This window comes from Bufo bufo, chromosome 1 (assembly GCF_905171765.1).
Source record: "Bufo bufo chromosome 1, aBufBuf1.1, whole genome shotgun sequence".
Taxonomy (NCBI): Eukaryota; Metazoa; Chordata; class Amphibia; order Anura; family Bufonidae; genus Bufo; species Bufo bufo.
The window spans coordinates 99,726,014-99,744,580 of record NC_053389.1 but is presented as its reverse complement, the minus strand read 5'-3'; the positions used below and the strand labels follow the sequence as shown (position 1 = coordinate 99,744,580).

The 18,567-nt window shown below is 45.2% G+C and overlaps 1 long non-coding RNA gene across 1 annotated transcript; it reads right to left on the bottom strand.

Annotated features, from left to right (window-relative positions):
• Positions 1-6,403: 6,403 nt before the first annotated feature.
• LOC120986857 lies at positions 6,404-7,472 on the bottom strand. The gene is made up of 5 exons (XR_005775818.1): positions 7,434-7,472; positions 7,222-7,305; positions 6,928-6,948; positions 6,519-6,533; positions 6,404-6,425 (listed from the first exon to the last, which is right to left on the bottom strand). It is a non-coding gene; the product is annotated as an uncharacterized LOC120986857 (long non-coding RNA).
• Positions 7,473-18,567: the final 11,095 nt, after the last annotated feature.

Here is an 18,567-nt window from a genome sequence, read left to right as displayed (position 1 = left end):
CAGCAGACGAAGCCTCCAGCAGTGAACACTTAATCCAGGAAGTAGTATAAACCGCAAAGTGAGGCAGTATGGGAGGGAATATAAAGGAAGACGATTATGTCTAAATAAGTGACACCTGGCAGAAGGAAAGGAGATGAGAAAGTGAAACCAAAACAAAGAACATCATACAAGAGGTAGAGAAGAACGTCTGCCAGACCTTCTCACAGAAGTGGCGGTGACAGTAACCCTCCCTCTACGGGTGGACTCCGGACACTCAGAGCACACCTTCTCAGGATGAGACTTATGGAAAGCCCTAATGAGACGAGTGGCCTTAACGTCCGCCACTGGGACCCACATCCTCTCCTCAGGACCATAACCCTCCCAATGAACGAGGTACTGGAGAGAACCGCGGATAATGCGAGAATCCACAATCCTAGAGACCTGAAATTCAAGATTACCATCAACAATAATCGGAGGAGGAGGCAAAGAGGAGGGTACAGTGGGTTGGACATAAGGTTTTAATAGGGACTTGTGAAAAAACATTATGGATCTTCCAAGTCTGAGGAAGTCGGAAGGCAAAGGGATTGATGACGGACAAGATCTTGTAAGGCCCAATAAACTTAGGACCCAACTTCCAGGAGGGAACCTTCAGTTTGATATTCTTTGTGGACAACCACACCAGATCACCCACATTCAGGTCCGGACCAGGCACACGTCTCTTATCCGCCACACGCTTATATCTCTCAGTCATCCTCTTCAGATTACCCTGAATCTTTTGCCAAATAAACGACAAAGACGAGGAAAATCTCTCCTCATCAGGTAAACCAGAAGACCCCTCTCCAGAGAATGTCCCAAACTGCAGATGAAACCCATATGCACCAAAAAATGGTGACTTATCAGAGGACTCCTGGCGATGCTTATTTAAAGCAAACTCAGCAAGGACAGGTGCACTCTGCGGTCTTACTAAACCCTCAAACTGATTTTAAAATTGAGAGATTAGCCAACATACCCTACGGTGTAGGACATGTCTGAGCCCGAGCACCGTGCCAAGGTTTCTCAAGTAGCTCAGGGACCTAACACTCACCTACCTGGGCCTATGTGGGCAATACCAGGAGCCAGTGGGCAAATTACAGGAGCATGAGGCCGACTCACAAACCACTCACCAGTTTACCTCCAGCATGTGACCATGCTAGCAATGGGAGGAGGGAGGAAGTCTGCGAGTCCCACTCAAGACTGGCTGATAAGGCCCAGGCCTCACAGGTGCACCTAAATGTAGCCTGTAGATGGAAAGCAGGCACATTTTAAATTGGAGTTTATACACCTCCAGGAATCTCTATATATACAAACTGAAAAGAATGGGCGTGGTATTAAACAAGGCATGGACGTGCTCACAACTCCATGCAGTTGTGCATATAAATAGGGAGCAGATCCTGCACTTGTGGCCCATTGCTAATGACAATCCCCAGCAAAAATGCATACAGTGGAGGATGACCGCAGTGAACCACAAGTACCACAATAGACATCCTACACAAGATAGCAATTATGTGGATGTGATATTCAATATAACAATATAACAAAATAATAGCAAAGACGGGTGCACTCTGCGGTCTTACTAAACCCTCAAACTGATTTTCAAATTGAGAGATTAGCCAACATATCCTACGGTGTAGGACATGTCTGAGCCCGAGCACCGCGCCAAGGTTTCTCAAGTAGCTTGGGGACCTAACACTCACCTACCTGGGCCTATGTGGGCAATACCAGGAGCCAGTGGGCAAATTACAGGAGCATGAGTGACTCCTTCCTCCTCCCATTGCTAGCATGGTCACATGCTGGAGGTAACTGGTAAGTTGTTTGTGAGTCGGCCTCATGCTCCTGTAATTTGCCCACTGGCTCCTGGTATTGCCCACATAGGCCCAGGTAGGTGAGTGTTAGGTCCCCGAGCTACTTGAGAAACCTTGGCGCGGTGCTCGGGCTCAGACATGTCCTACACCGTAGGATATGTTGGCTAATCTCTCAATTTGAAAATCAGTTTGAGGGTTTAGTAAGACCACAGAGTGCACTTGTCTTTGCTATTATTTTGTTATATTGTTATATTGATTTTCTTGGACGCCCAACCAGTGCACTGAAATAGACAGTGCACTGTGTCAAAGAACGAGTGAGCAAACCAACACATGGGACGCCACGTGGGCCGCCAAACGAAAAGGAACTACACTACTTGACTTAGGGCTCATGCACACAACCGTTGTTTTGCGGTCCGTTTTTCCTGGATCCGTTGTTCCGTATCTATTTTTTTTCTCTGATTTAAGTCCTGTTCCGTTATTCCACAAAACATATCCGTATGGTTTCCTTATGCAATACGTTTTTTGCAGATCGGAAACAGTAAGGCCCCTTTCACACGGGCAAGAATTCAGCGCGGGTGCAATGCGTGAGGTGAACACATTGCACTCGCACTGAATCCGGACAATTCACTTCAATGGGGCTGTTCAGATGAGCGGTGATTTTCACGCATCACTTGTGCGTTGCGTGAAAATCGCAGCATGTTCTATATTCTGCGTTTTTCACGCAAAGCAGGCCCCATAGAAATGAACGGGGATGTGTGAAAATCGCAAGCATCCACATTCACACATGGTTGCTAAGGAGACAAGGGATGAGTTACCACGGACCCCAATTACTTTATTATTTTCCATTATAACATGGTTATAATGGAAAATAATAGCATTCTTTAATTCTGAATGCTAAGTAAAAGGTCCATTGTGGGGTTAAAAATAAAAAAAATGCAACTCACCTCATCCACTTGATCGCATAGTCGAGCTCGTCTTTTTCTTCTTCTTGCAGAACCTGGCTGGAAAAGGACCTTCAGTGACGTCATCGCGCTCACCACGTGGTGAGCGCGGTGATGTCAGCGCAGGTCCTGCTGAATGAAGATAGAAGGTTCTTCTATCTTCATTCAGTCAGACCTGCGCATGACGTCACCGCGCTCACACGTGGTGAGACACGATGACGTCACCGAAGGTCCTTTTCAGCCAGGACCTGCAAGAAGAAGAAGAAAGAAGACGAGCTCGACTATGCGACATCCACATCTTTTTCCCCCCAGCAAAAGGTCACACCCTAGGGGCCCTTTAATCTGAGAGGTGTCCAAAAGGTTCACATGTCCCATATGAGTAGACCAGGAGCTGGTACACCACACATGATAGGTCATGGCCCTGTTTAGGTATTTTACATTGGAGCCCAGGTGCTTGAAGTTAGTCATCGAGATTAAGGAAGGTTTCTAATAAAGACATGTTTCCGCTCAGTCAAAACCATAAGTTATATGACTAGAGATCTTGAAACTGGCGCTGGTGTTAAGAATAACAAGAAGAGACTCCATCCTCCTGATCTATCTCTGAGATAGGCCTCTTTCCCACGGGCGTGTGCGCCCTGTTGCCGTATTGAAGACCGCATTTGTGGATCCGCAATACAACGGGTGCCCTTCCTGGCATTCCTCATCACGGATGCGGACCCATTCACTTCAATGGGTCCGCAAATCCGGAGATGCGGAATGGTGCGGAATGGAAGCACGGAACAGAACCCTATGAAAGCACTACGGAGTGCTTCCGTGGGGGTTTCGTCCCGTACTTCCTTTCCGCAAAAAGATAGAACATGTCCTATCATTTTGTGGAACGGCCGTATCGCGGAACCATTCAAGTGAATGGGTCCGCGAACCGCTGCGGACTGTGCTCCTGCATTGCGGCCCGCATTATGCGGGCCGGCAGCACGACCACGGGGCGTACACGCCCGTGGGAAAGAGCCATAGTCCTTGTATTCTTATGTGACATATAGGGCAGGTAAGGATGGGAAATGAAATGCTGCAGTCAAGATTTTTTGTATATTTTTATTTTTTTTATTTTTAAGGGAAAAAGGGGAGGGAAGAAAAGGGGAAGGGAAGAGAATTTTTTATTTTTGGGAAACATTTTTTTAGGGAGAGTAGGGAGAGAAAGTGAAGGCAGAAATGGTGAAGGGAAGTTTTTTTAAAGTTTTTTTGTTTTTGGGGAAGGGTTAAAATTTTCATTATTTTTTTTTTTTTCCTGGCAGGTGGCAGTACAGGATGGTGCTTGAAACGGTTCGCCTTCACACTGGCTCTTTTTCCAGAGGCTCTCTAGATTTCATTTTCTCCCAGATCATGCAGATGCTGAAAAAAGAAAATCAATCAGTTATTTGATATTTGCTACTTACATGTCAGCTCTTGAGTGTAATGTGTGCACAGATCCTCCAATGTTTTTTCTTACATTAGCTGCTTATCAGTCCACTGACATTATAACATGTCTGGCCTTGTAATATGCGCCAAATTTTTCATGAAGCGTTCAGTATTGTGATAAATCTGGAGCATCCAGTGACTGCCTGACTAAGTTTACACTGTGTAATGTGTAATTTTATCTAAAATACTACGCCTGTTTCCACAGAGTATCTTATAGATGCTACCTACCATATGCCAGCGATCAGCATGATGGTGACGGAGCGCCACAGATATTGCTATGAGGGAAGCATTGTTGTTCTGTAGCTCCTCTAGAAGTGGCGGCTCAGGCGCTGTGATTCAAGCACATCAGGAAGTGTAGGGCGAGGATGGTATTTTTTTTGTCGCCTGTTCCGATTCGCTGATAACTAAATGAAGAAAACAATTACATTAATAGTTAATTCCATGAAGAGAACGATAATGACATTGTAGTGTATCTTATACATGAAAGAACATGAAATATATTCAGAATATCAGAATCGTCTGCATCATGGAGCTCAGAAGCACTGTCAAAACCTAAAGTGGCTCCAAAATACAGAAATGGCTAAAATCTTTAAATTATAGTTTTTTTTCCTTACAAATACTAATGTAAATAGCCCCACATTAATGGTGACAATTCAGATTTTCAGAACTAGATCCTTTCTCACTAATTATCACGCCCACAAGTAGATATGAAATCCCGCGTATCTAAGAATTACCACTCAGCATAGTGCCAGTAATAATATGTCCTTACCTGCCACATTATAGGTGATCTTACTCACTGGCACCTCAGAGTCCAGGATGGTGGTACACTGTAGCGTCCGGAGTCCCCCATCTGTACGCCCTTGATCACTAGATAGGGCTCCCGGGTGATTTTGGGATTGTGTTCACGAGGCTATAGAAAAAATATGGAGAATTATCAAAGCCTCAGATATCACAACTATTTATAATATAATATTTTGTAATTTACATAGTCATATCATTAAGACAAAAATTTAGAAAATTGCTGATGATAATTTGCTGACATGACAGAAAGTCTGATTTTAGACCATATTGAGCAGCCTGGTGATGATATAGGGTGAAAGGACTTTCTGCTAAGTGGTTTTGAGTAATGAAAAGGAATACGTTTGGGAAACGCTGCCTTAACATTATGGTCGTATAACTCAAACTGAAGCAATCTCCCAATTTTACCCTGCATTGTACTTACCAGGGTGAACACGTTGTTATAGGTGTCCTCCAGCCTTGCGTACCAATCAAAAGTACAGTCCAGAATTAGTTCTTCATATTCTGGGATTTTTATATTTATCTCTAGAAAAACAGAAAATGAAAGAAGATATTAAGAGGTAATTGTGTAGATATTCTGTCCTACATTTAAGGGTTGTCTCAATAACACGTCTCCTTCTATAAGACCTAATAGGAAATACGGCCATCATAGAGGAGACTGATAGTAACTGGTTATATTCTGCTATCTCCTCACCTCCACAGTTTACAGTCTCTGCCAGGTGAGACTTGTGATCTTTACATGGAGAGCAGGACCGTCCAGTTTTCAGATCTGAGAATAGAAGAAAGAAATGAAATGTGAGCCGAGCATTAAAGACACTTAAATATTAGAATAAATATGATAATCATGTGCTGGTATCTATCACCCCTCTGTCACCTGCACATGGACAGGATACTGTACAGGCTGCCACAAATCACCCTTCTAGCCTGCTTATGGACTGAATCATATTAATGTAAATATCCTCCTGCTTTGGGAAGTCTGGTGTAATACCAGTGACTGGTATATTTTAGTTGTACGGTGAGGATTTTGGGGTCCTATATATTTACTAATGTACTATATGAATGTAGATATAAGAATAGAAACTTCTACTTTACCGAAACATCTGTTTGGAGGTGCACAGGCAGCTGCATCTCTCCAAGTAGTCCTGTGAAAAGAGGAGACACATATAATAGTCAGCGAGTGCTGTGTAAAGTGCCTATGTAGTGCTGCTCACCTCTGTATAATAGGCACAGTACCCACAGTTTACACACACTAGTGGGAAAGGTCCATTGGCATGCATTATATAGTGTAATCTAGTTACTACCTGGCCTATGATAAAAATCATATACTGTACCTTGATTTTTTGAGGGCCCCCGGCGCAGACAACCTTCTCCTCGGCGCAGGTCTGACAGTTAATGTAGGTTTGCACCATTAATCCTGGGGAAATGCACTTGTGTTATAACCGTCCAATCTTATAGATAATAATAATAATAATGACAAGAAGCTAAATCTGGTATAAAATGTACTTACCACAGCTGTCTGCACCTGAGGAATGGAGAAGAAAGAAGACATTACTGACCGTTCTCATTGTCAGACTCAGAAACCTCTAATCTCTGGGTCTCCTTATTATTACATGATGTCAGTGCCTCTGTGTTCGTCACTTTGTTTTCTAGATTTCCATTGACAGAAATCTCTGAGCCGCCCCAGAACGGTCCGGGCCTCTATAGAACGCAGCAACTCCTAGTGCAAACATTCCTGGCAGCCAATCAGGTGCTGGCTTTCATATGTCCACTACAGGGTAGGAGATAACAGCAGTGATCTGATTGGTGGCTGTGGGGATCTCTAGTTTGGGTCTACATTACTATTACTACAAGAGGCCTGTGTGTGTAATACATTTATATGTCATATTATAGCAGGTGTTATATCTAGAAGAACTCACCTTGTTTATTTGGACACCTCCCTAAAAGTGAGAAATGAAGAAAAGCAGAATTACTAATAGAGAACAATAGAGAACAGAAATCCCCTGTATATGAGGGCTCTATCTATAACCCTGCAATAATACAAAAGAAAACTGCACGCATAGCAATTCCCAGTATAGAACATTTTATTACAATCGCTCCCTCCTGCACTAAGGCTGTAGGGAAAGGAAAACAAGTTGAAAACATCCTCTCTGACAACCTACCAGACACGTAGAAGATAAGTACAATGGTAGACAGAAGAAGATTCCACTTACGTTGGTTTGAGTCCTGGACGATAACCTTGAGCTTTTCTTTGAGTCGCTGGAAATGGAGTCCAATGATGTGAAGAAGCTGGATCTCTAAGATATATAAAGAGGAGAAGATATGAGAGTCCGATCCCCTCATCTATCAGTCTGAGCCCCCAACACACTAATTCCTATTAATAAGAGAAGTAGAATTCCACCTACGTATAAAATATTGTACTTACCCTTAAAATCTATATCCTGGATGACGTCCACAGATTTTTATATTCAGACGCAATTTCGGATATAGCATATTATCTGGAAGGAAAATAATGGACAATAATTATCTATCTATCTATAGATTATATGAAATGGAGATAATAGTAATAATATAAGTACCCAGTATGCCGACTTCATCCTCAAGGTAGTTCAGGATCTTTTTTCTCGGTGACTTTGGCAAACCGCTTGATGTTGACATAGGCTTCTATTGAGTCAATGTCATCGACTTGGCTTTTGATAAAGTGTGTTGAATTCTTCCATAGCCATTTTCCCTCTGGAGTCGCATTGTATGCAACAGAGAGACTGTCCCGATGAAGACAGATGTTACAAGCATTAGAAGCCACATGTCTGGATAGAACCAGACATCTTTAGTAAAATCGCTTCCTGTAGCAAATAATCACTAAGGACGCAAGAGAGCAGAACTATGTCCCACTGAGAAGACAACAGCACTGCACAGGTTACAGCATCAGGCGCCGGTTAAGAGACAATGTCTTTATGACATCATCAGAATATGCAAATGAGGCTCTGAACCAAGCAATTGGATTGGTGGAAAATGGGATTAATGACATCATATGCAAATAATTCTCTGGAACGTGAGATGTTTGAGGGAGTAAATAAGTATGTTCACTTAAAAAACATTTTTTTAAGCCACGACTAATACATATCATGACATTCTTACAGAATATACATATCAGGCATGGGTAACAGAACATGTACCACCCGTATATATTCCACTGTATGATGTTATCGGAATTTTGAAAATGAGGCTCTGAAACACAAATGTTATTGGATTGGTGGAAAATGTAATTGTGTCATCATTATATGAAATATGCAAGTTATGTTCTGCTAGTGTTGGGCAATATACCGGTATCCACAATATAATGCAGTATTAAAAAACGGCAATATGACAATATCATCGTTTCTTAAGTATCGTGGTATTTAATGACATCATAGGGGTGGCCGCTTCCATTATAGGTAGGTATGGAAGACCTATAATGAAAGCTGGTGGTTAAGGACTGACTCACGTGGTCTTCTCTTAATCTTGAGGCTGGCAAACGTCAGAACGTAGCTGTCTGTGTCATAGCGACATCACCTAGCATATGGGCGCCGCGGCTGACTTCACAGCAACTGCCAGTGCGGAGCTAGGCTGATGCTCTGCCTCACTCCTGTGTCCTGCTGCCAGGCTGCTGAGTGGGGCCATCATATGTCAGTCAATGCCAGGGGCCTTCTAGCTGCTGCCCTCAGCTTCAGCCTGCCTCACTTGTCCACCCAGGCCCTCAGCTGCCCTGGACTGATGGTGGTACCTGCTGCCCAAGTAATATACTGTATATTCTCACCAGCCCCCAGTGCCTCTCACCAGCCCCCAGTGCCTCTCAATCAGTCCCCAGTGCCCTCTCAATCAGTCCCCAGTGCCTCTCAGTCAGCTCCCAGTGCCTCTCAATCAGCTCCCAGTGCCTCTCACCAGCAGCCCCCAGTCAATGCCTCTCCTCAGCCTCCAGTGCCTCTCAATCAGCCCCCAGTGCACCCTCCCCGGTATTAAAATCATTGGTGGGCAGTGCACCCTCCCCGGTTTTAAAATCATTGGTGGGCAGTGCGCCCTCCCCCCCCCTCCCCTGAATTAAAATCATTGGTGGGCAGTGCGCCACGCCGGTATTAAAATCATTGGTGGGCAGTGCGCCCCTCCAGTATTAAATTGGTGGGCAAGCCCTCCCCCCCAGCATTAAAATCATTAGTGGCAGTGCGCCCCCCCCCCGGTAATAAAATCATTGGTGGGCAGTGCCCCCCCCCCCCAGTATTATAATCATTGGTGGGCAGTGCAAGCCCTCCCCCCCAGTAATAAAATCATTGGTGGGCAGTGCGCCCCCCCAGTATTATAATCATTGTGGGCAGTGCGCCCTCCCCCATCTTTTTCCCCCAGCAAAGGTCACACCCTAGGCCCTTTAATCTGAGAGGGTCCAAAAGGGTCCACATGTCCCCATAGAGTAGACCAGTGCTGTACACCACACATGATAGTTCATGGCCCTGTTAGGTATTTACATTGGAGCCCAGGTGCTTGAGGTTAGTCATCTAGATTTAGGAAGGTTTTCTAATAAAGACATGTTTCCGCTCAGTCAAACCATAAGTTATATGACTATAGATCTTGAAACTGGCGCTGGTGTTAAGAATAACAAGAAGAGACTCCATCCTCCTGATCTATCTCTGATATAGGCCTCTTTCCCACGGGCGTGTGCGCCCTGTTGCCGTATTGCAGACCGCATTTGTGGATCCGCAATACACGGGTGCCCTTCCGTGGGCATTCCTCATCACGGATGCGGACCCATTCACTTCAATGGGTCCGCAAATCCGGAGATGCGGAATGGTGCGGAATGGAAGCACGGAACAGAACCCTATGAAAGCACTACGGAGTGCTTCCGTGGGGTTTCGTCCCGTACTTCCGTTCCACAAAAAGATAGAACATGTCCTATCATTTTGTGGAACGGCCGATCGCGAACCCATTCAATGTGAATGGGTCCGCGATCCGCTGCGGACCTGTGCTCCTGCATTGGCGGCCCGCTATTATGCGGGCCGCAGCACGACCATCTGGGGCGTACGACGCCCGTGGGGAAAGAGGCCATAGTCTTTGTAGTTCTTATGTGACATATAGGCAGGTAAGGAATGGGAATGAAATGCTGCAGTCAAGATTTTTTGTATATATTTATTTTTTTTATTTTAAGGGAAAAAAGGGGAGGGAAGAAAGGGGAGAGGAAGAGAATTTTTTATTTTTTGGGAAACATTTTTTAGGAGAGTAGGGAGAGAAAGTGAAGGCTAGAATGGGGAAGGGAAGTTTTTTTTTAAGTTTTTTGTTTTTGGGGAAGGGTTAAAATTTTCATTATTTTTTTTTTTCCTGGCAGGTGGCAGTACAGGATGGTGCTTGACGGTTCGGCCTTCACACTGGCTCTTTTTCCAGAGGCTCTTAGATTTCATTTTCCTCCAGAACATGCAGATGCTGAAAAAAGAAAATCTATCAGTTATTTGATATTTGCTACTTACATGTCAGCTCTGAGTGAAATGTGTGCACAGATCCTCCAATGTTTTTTCTTACATTAGCTGCTTATCAGTCCACTGACATTATAACATGTCTGGCCTTGTAATATGCGCCAAATTTATCATGAAGCGTTCAGTATTGTGATAAATCTGGAGCATCCAGTGACTGCCTGGACTAAGTTTACACTGTGTAATGTGTAATATTTATCTAAAATACTACGCCTGTTCCACAGAGTATCTTATAGATGCTACCTACCATATGCCAGCGATCAGCATGATGGTGACGGAGCCGGCCACAGATATTGCTATGAGGGAAGCATTGTTGTTCTGTAGCTCCTCTAGAAGTGGCGGCTCAGGCGCTGTGATGTCAAGCACATCAGGAAGTGTAGGGCGAGGATGGTTTTTTTTGTCGCCTGTTCCGATTCGCTGATAACTAAATGAAGAAAACAATTACATTAATAGTTAATTCCATGAAGAGAACGATAATGACATTGTAGTGTATCTTATACATGAAAGTACATGAAATATATGTCAGAATATCAGAATCGTCTGCATCATGGAGCTCAGAAGCAACTGTCAAAACCAAAAGTGGCTCCAAAATACAGAATGGCTAAAATCTTTCCATTATGGTTTTTTCCTTACAAATACTAATGTAAAATAGCCCCACATTATAGGTGACAATTCAGAATTTCAGAACTAGATTCCTTTCTCACTAATTATCACACCCACAAGTAGATATGAATCCTGTGTATCTAAGAATTACCACTCAGCAATAGTGCCAGTAATAATATGTCCTTACCTGCCACGTTATAGGTGATCTTACTCACTGGCACCTCAGAGTCCAGATGGTGGTACACGTGTAGCGTCCGAGTCCCCCATCTGTACGCCCTTGATCACTAGATAGGGCTCCCGGGTGATTTTGGGATTGTGTTCACGAGGCTATAGAAAAAATATGGAGAATTTATCAGAGCCTCAGATATCACAACTATTTATAATATAATATTTGTAATTTACATAGTCATATCATTAAGACAAAAATTTAGAAAATTGCTGATGATAATTTGCTGACATGACAGAAAGTCTGATTTTAGAACATATTGAGCAGCCTGGTGATGATATTTTGCTGACATGACAGAAAGTCTGATTTTAGACCATATTGAGCAGCCTGGTGATGATATTGGGTGAAAGGACTTTCTGCTAAGTGGTTTTTGAGTAATGAAAGGAATACGTTTGGGAAGCGCTGCCTTAACATTATGGTCGTATAACTCAAACTGAACAATCTCCCAATTTTACCCTGCATTGTACTTACCATGGTGAACACTTGTATAGGTGTCCTCCACCTTGCGTACCATTCAAAAGTACAGTCCAGAATTAGTTCTTCATATTCTGGGATTTTTATATTTATCTCTAGAAAAACAGGAAAATGAAAGAAGATATTATAGAGGTAATTGTGTAGATATTCTGTCCTACATTTAGGGGTTGTCTCAATAACACGTCTCCTTCTATAAGACCTAATAGGAAATACGGCCATCATAGAGGAGACTGATAGTAACTGTTATATTCTGCTATCTCCTCACCTCCACAGTTTACAGTCCTCTGCCAGGTGAGACTTGTGATCTTTACATGGAGAGCAGGACCGTCCAGTTTTCAGATCTGAGAAAAGAGAAAGAAATGAAATGTGAGCCGAGCATTAAAGACACTTATAATATTAGAATAAATATGATAATCATGTGCTGGTATCTATCACCCTCTGTCACCTGCACATGGACAGGATACTGTACAGGCTGCCACAAATCACCCTTCTAGCCTGCTTATGGACTGAATCATATTAATGTAAATATCCTCCTGCTTTGGGAAGTCTGGTGTATACCAGTGACTGGTATATTTAGTGTACGGTGAGGATTTGGGGTCCTATAATATTTACTAATGTACTATATGAATGTAGATATAAGAATAGAAACTTCTACTTTACCGAAACATCTGTTGGGAGTGCACAGCAGCTGCATCTCTCCAAGTAGTCTGTGAAAAGAGGAGACATCATATAATAGTCAGCGAGTGCTGTGTAAAGTGCCTATGTAGTGCTGCTCACCTCTGTAAAATAGGCACAGTACCCACAGTTTACACACACTAGTGGGAAAGGTCCATTGGCATGCATTATATAGTGTAATTCTAGTTACTCTGGCTATGATAAAAATCTTATACTGTTACCTTGATTTTTGGAGGGCCCCCCGGCGCAGACAACCTTCTCCTCGGCGCAGGTCTGACAGTTGATGTAGGTTTGCAACCATTAATCCAGGGGAAATGCACTTGTGTTATAACCGTCTAATCTTATAGATAATAATAATAATAATGACAAGAAAGCTGAATCTGTATAAAATGTACTTACCACAGCTGTCTGCACCTGAGGAATGGAGAAGAAAGAAGACATTACTGACCGTTCTCATTGTCAGACTCAGAAACCTCTAATCTCTGGGTCTCCTTATTATTACATGATGTCAGTGCCTCTGTGTTCGTCACTTTGTTTTCATAGATTTCCATTGACAGAAATCTCTGAGCCGCCCCAGAACGGTCCGGGCCTCTATAGAACGCAGCAGCTCCTAGTGCAAACATTCCTGGCAGCCAATCAGGTGCTGGCTTTCATATGTCCAGTACAGGGTAGGAGATAACAGCAGTGAACTGATTGGTGGCTGTGGGGATCTCTAGTTTGGGTCTACATTACTATTACTACAAGAGGCCTGTGTGTGTATAACATTTATATGTCATATTATAGCAGGTGTTATATCTAGAAGAACTCACCTTGTTTATTTGGACACCTCCCTAAAAGTGAGAAATGAAGAAAAGCAGAATTACTAATAGAGAACAATAGAGAACAGAAATCCCCTGTAATGAGGGCTCTATCTATAACCCTGCAATAATACAAAAGAAAACTGCACGCATAGCATTTCCCAGTATAGAAACATTTTATTACAATCGCTCCCTCCTGTCACTAGGCTGTAGGGAAAGGAAAACAAGTTGAAAACCTCCTCTCTGACAACCTACCAGACACGTAGAAGATAAGTACAATGGTAAGACAGAAGAAGATTCCACTTACGTTGGTTTGAGTCCTGGACGATAACCTTGAGCTTTCTTTGAGTCGCTGGAAATGGAGTCCAATGATGTGAAGAAGCTGGATCTCTAAGATATAATAAAGAGGAGAAGAATGAGAGTCCGATCCCCTCATCTATCAGTTTGAGCCCCCAACACACTAATTCCTATTAATAAGAGAAGTAGAATTTCCACCTACGTATAAAATATTGTACTTACCCTTAAAATCTATATCCTGGATGACGTCCACTAGATTTTTTATATTCAGAGACGCAATTTCGGATATAGCATATTTTATCTGGAAGGAAAATAATGGTACAATAATTATCTATCTATCTATAGATTATATGAAATGGAGATAATAGTAATATTATAAGTACCCAGTATGCCGACTTCATCCTCAAGGTAGTTCAGGACTTTTTTCTCGGTGACTTTGGCAAACCGCTTGATGTTGACATAGGCTTCTATTGAGTCAATGTCATCGACTTGGCTTTTGATAAAGGTGTTGAATTCTTCCATAGCCATTTTCCCTCTGGAGTCGCATGGTATGCAACAGAGAGACTGTCCGATGAAGACAGATGTTACGAGCAGTAGAAGCCACATGGTCTGGATAGAACCAGACATCTTTAGTAAAATCGCTTCCTGTAGCAAATAATCACTAAGGACGCAAGAGAGCAGAACTATGTCCCACTGAGAAGACAACAGCACTGCACAGGTTACAGCATCAGGCGCCGGTTAAGAGACAATGTCTTTATGACATCATCAGAATATGCAAATGAGGATCTGAAACAAGCAATTGGATTGGTGGAAAATGGGATTATGACATCATATGCAAATAATTCTCTGGAACGTGAGATGTTTGAGGAATAAATAAGTATGTTCACTTAAAAAACATTTTTTTAAGGCCACAACTAATACATATCATGACATTCTTTACAGAATATACATATCAGGCATGGGTAACAGAACATGTACCACCGTATATTCCGCTGTATGATGTTATCGGAATTTGAAAATGAGGCTCTGAAACACAAAAGTTATTGGATTGGTGGAAAATGTAATTGTGTCATCATTATATGAAATATGCAAGTTATGTTCTGCTAGTGTTGGGCAATATACCGGTATCCACAATATAATGCAGTATTAAAAAACGGCAATATGACGATATCATCGTTTTTAAGTATCGTGGTATTTAATGACATCATAGGGGTGGCCGCTTCCATTATAGGTAGGTATGGAAGACCTATAATGAAAGCTGGTGGTTAAGGACTGACTCACGTGGTCTTCTCTTAATCTTGAGGCTGGCAAACATCAGAACGTAGCTGTCTGTGTCACAGCGACATCACCTAGCATATGGGCGCCGCGGCTGACTTCACAGCAACTGCCAGTGCGGAGCTAGGCTGATGCTCTGCCTCACTCCTGTGTCCTGCTGCCAGGCTGCTGAGTGGGGCCATCATCTGTCAGTCAATGCCAGGGGCCTTCTAGCTGCTGCCCTCAGCTTCAGCCTGCCTCACTTGTCCACCCAGGCCCTCAGCTGCCCTGGACTGATGGTGGTACATGCTGCCCAAGTAATATACTGTATATTCAGGGGCGTAGCTAAAAATGACTGGGCCCCATAGCAAAAAAAAAATTTGGGGCCCCCTCCCGGATCTCCCACCCCCACATACCTCTCAGACCTCGCCGCCACATCCGCAGGTCCTCATGCACTTACGACGGTTACGTGTAGGACTGAGCACAGACAGTTGGTCACTGGCAACGCATTTGTGCCAGTGTAGGAAATGTATGACTCTAAATGTCTGTGTATTTAAGTAGGACTAGTCAGAACTGCGAAGTGAAAAAAAGGGGGTCAGTCAGCACATCCCATAGCACCGCAGTATTGCAAATGCTGTACCAGCCAGTTAGAGATATTTGGCAAATCATTTTGTACAAAATTATCTGAGCCCGTCTGCCGAACGTCAAGGCAATCTCTAGTTAGACGGGTTCCTAACACTATATACCTGTTATGTGCCAAGGCGGCTAACATATATTCAGAAGGTATAGGTTCCACTTACATGCTGGGCCCACCTGGATTTCTGTCATTATCGGTGCCACAATGGCCTCCATTGAATCCAGGGAAGACATGAACCAGCATGCACGCTGGGCCCACTCCACACCACCCCCGGCGCCACAACGGTCACCAAGGACTGCAATGAGAGTCCACTCACTATCTCTCTCCTGGTGCCATATGGTTTCAGTGAGTGAGGGGGAGTGGGCCAAGCTATATACTAACATTGATTAAAATCAACCTGTGAGACAAACGAGCTGGTCAGGAGTGCACGACTAAAGAGGCAGCCACGCCTCCAGCTTACTGTGAAGTGAAAAAAAGGGGGTCAGTCAGCACATCCCATAGCACCGCAGTATTGCAAATGCTGTACCAGCCAGTTAGAGATATTTGGCAAATCATTTTGTACAAAATTATCTGAGCCCGTCTGCCGAACGTCAAGGCAATCTCTAGTTAGACGGGTTCCTAACACTATATACCTGTTATGTGCCTAGGCGGCTAACATATATTCAGAAGGTATAGGTTCCACTTACATGCTGGGCCCACCTGGATTTCTGTCATTATCGGTGCCACAATGGCCTCCATTGAATCAGGGGCGGGCTGGGCCGGGGGGCAGGGAGGCAATTGCCCCCCAGGCCGCCCAAAATAAACGGCCACTGGGCCGACCGTCTTAAAAAAAAAAATTTTTTTTTTTTTTTTTTTTTTTATTCTTCAGGGCCGCACCGCCGATCATCACCACAGGCGGCGCGGCCCTGGATGTCATTGCGGCCGTGCTGTGTGCTGTGGGGCAGGGGAGGGAGAGGCGTGTCCCTCCCCTGTTCTTCTGATAGGCCGCAGGCACTAATGCCTGCAGCCTATCAGAGGCCGGCTCAGGCAGAGCAATGACGTCATTATCATTGCGACGCCTGAGCCAGCACACAGCAGGGACACAGGCCAGAAGAGGCTGCATCGCTGCTGATGGAGGTAAGTATTAGTGTTGTTTTTTTTTTCTTCTTTGCAGGGGGCTGGCACTATGGGGGGGATCTGGCACTATAAGGGGGGCTGGCACTATGGGGGGGATCTGGCACTATGGGGGGGGATCTGGCACTTTGGGGGAGCTAGCACTATGGGGGGGCACTATAGGGGGAGCTGGCACTATAGGGGGGGCTGGAACTATGGGGGAGCTAGCACTATGGGGGGGCTGGCACTATGGGGGGCTGGCACTATAGGGGGAGCTGGCACTATGGGGGGCTGACACTATGGGGGGCTGACACTATGGGGGCTGTCACTATAAGGGGGCTGGCACTATGGGGGAGGAGCTGGCACTATGGGGGGCTGGCACTATGGGGGGGGATCTGGCACTATGGGGGGGATTTGGCACTATGGGGGGATTTGGCACTAAGGTGGGGAATCTGGCACTTTGGGGGAGCTAGCACTATGGGGGGGGGCACTATAGGGCTGGAACTATGGGGCAGCTGGCACTATGGGGCGGCTGGCACTATGGGGGGCTGGAACTATGGGGGGGGGCTGACACTATGGGGGGGCTGACACTATGGGGGACTGGCACTATAAGGGGGGCTGGCACTATGGGGGGGGCTGGCACTATGGGGTAGGAGCTGGCACTATGGGGGGGCTTGCACTATAGGGGAGCTGGCACTATGGGGGGGGGCTGGCACCACGGGGGGGCTGGCACTATGGGGGAGCTGGCACTATAAGGGGGCTGGCACTATGGGTGAAGTGGCACTATGGGGGGGCTGACACTATAAAGGGGCTGGCACTATAAGGGGGCTGGCACTATGGGGTAGGAGCTGGCACTATGGGGTAGGAGCTGGCACTATGGGGGGGCTGGCACTACGGGGGGGCTGGCACTACGGGGGGGCTGGCACTATAAGGGGGCTGGCACTATGGGTGAAGTGGCACTATGAAGGGGGCTGGCACTATAAGGGGGCTGGCACTATAAGGGGGCTGGCACTATAAGGGGGCTGGCACTATAAGGGGGCTGGCACTATGGGGGGGGGTGGCACTATGGGGTAGGAGCTGGCACTATGGGGGGGCTGGCACTATGGGGGAGCTGGCACTATAAGGGGGCTGGCACTATGGGGGGGGCTGCCACTATGGGGGGCCTGGCACTATGGGGGGCTTGTACTATGGGGGGGGAGCTGGCACTATGGGGGCATTTCTTGCTGGCACATTATGGGGGGGGCACCATGGGGGAGAGGAGCACTATGGGGGTATCTGGGGGCTCTAAAGGGGCTTTTTTTTAATTATTGGCACATTCTGGGGGGCACTATAGGGGAGAGCAGCACTATGGGGCATCTGGGGTTACTATAGGGGCATTATTTGGGGGCACTATGGGGAAGTGGGGGCTCTAAAGGGGCCTTTTGTATTGGAACATTATGGGGGGCACTATGGCATTTGGTAGCACTAAGGGGGCATTTTTTACTGGCACATTATGGCAGGCACTATAGGGGAGAGCGGCACTATGGGGCATTATTTGGGGGCACTATGGGGGAGTGGAGCACTATTGGGGCATATGGTGGCACTAAGAAGGGAAATTTTTTTACTGGCACATTGTGGGGGAGAGGAGCACTATAGGGGCATCTGCTGGGGGTACTAAGGGGCATTTTTTTACTGGCATATTATGGGGGACACTATGGGGAAGGGGGAGAGGAGCAGTATGAGTGCATTTACTGGGGCACTATATAGGGGTATTTTATACTGGCATACATTATGGGGACATTAGCTCAACTGCGGGCACTAAGCGGGGTATTTCATGTACTGTCATATTATAGGGAAAATTAGTACTACTAGGGGGTATTATGGGGAGCTTTACTACTACTGGGGGGCTATGAGGAACATGATTACTAGGGCACTATTGGGGCATTATTACTACTAAGTGTGCTCTGGCAGATAATTATTTCTATTGGTGGGATTTTGGGGGGCACTGTTACTTTGGGGGCACCCTAGCACAG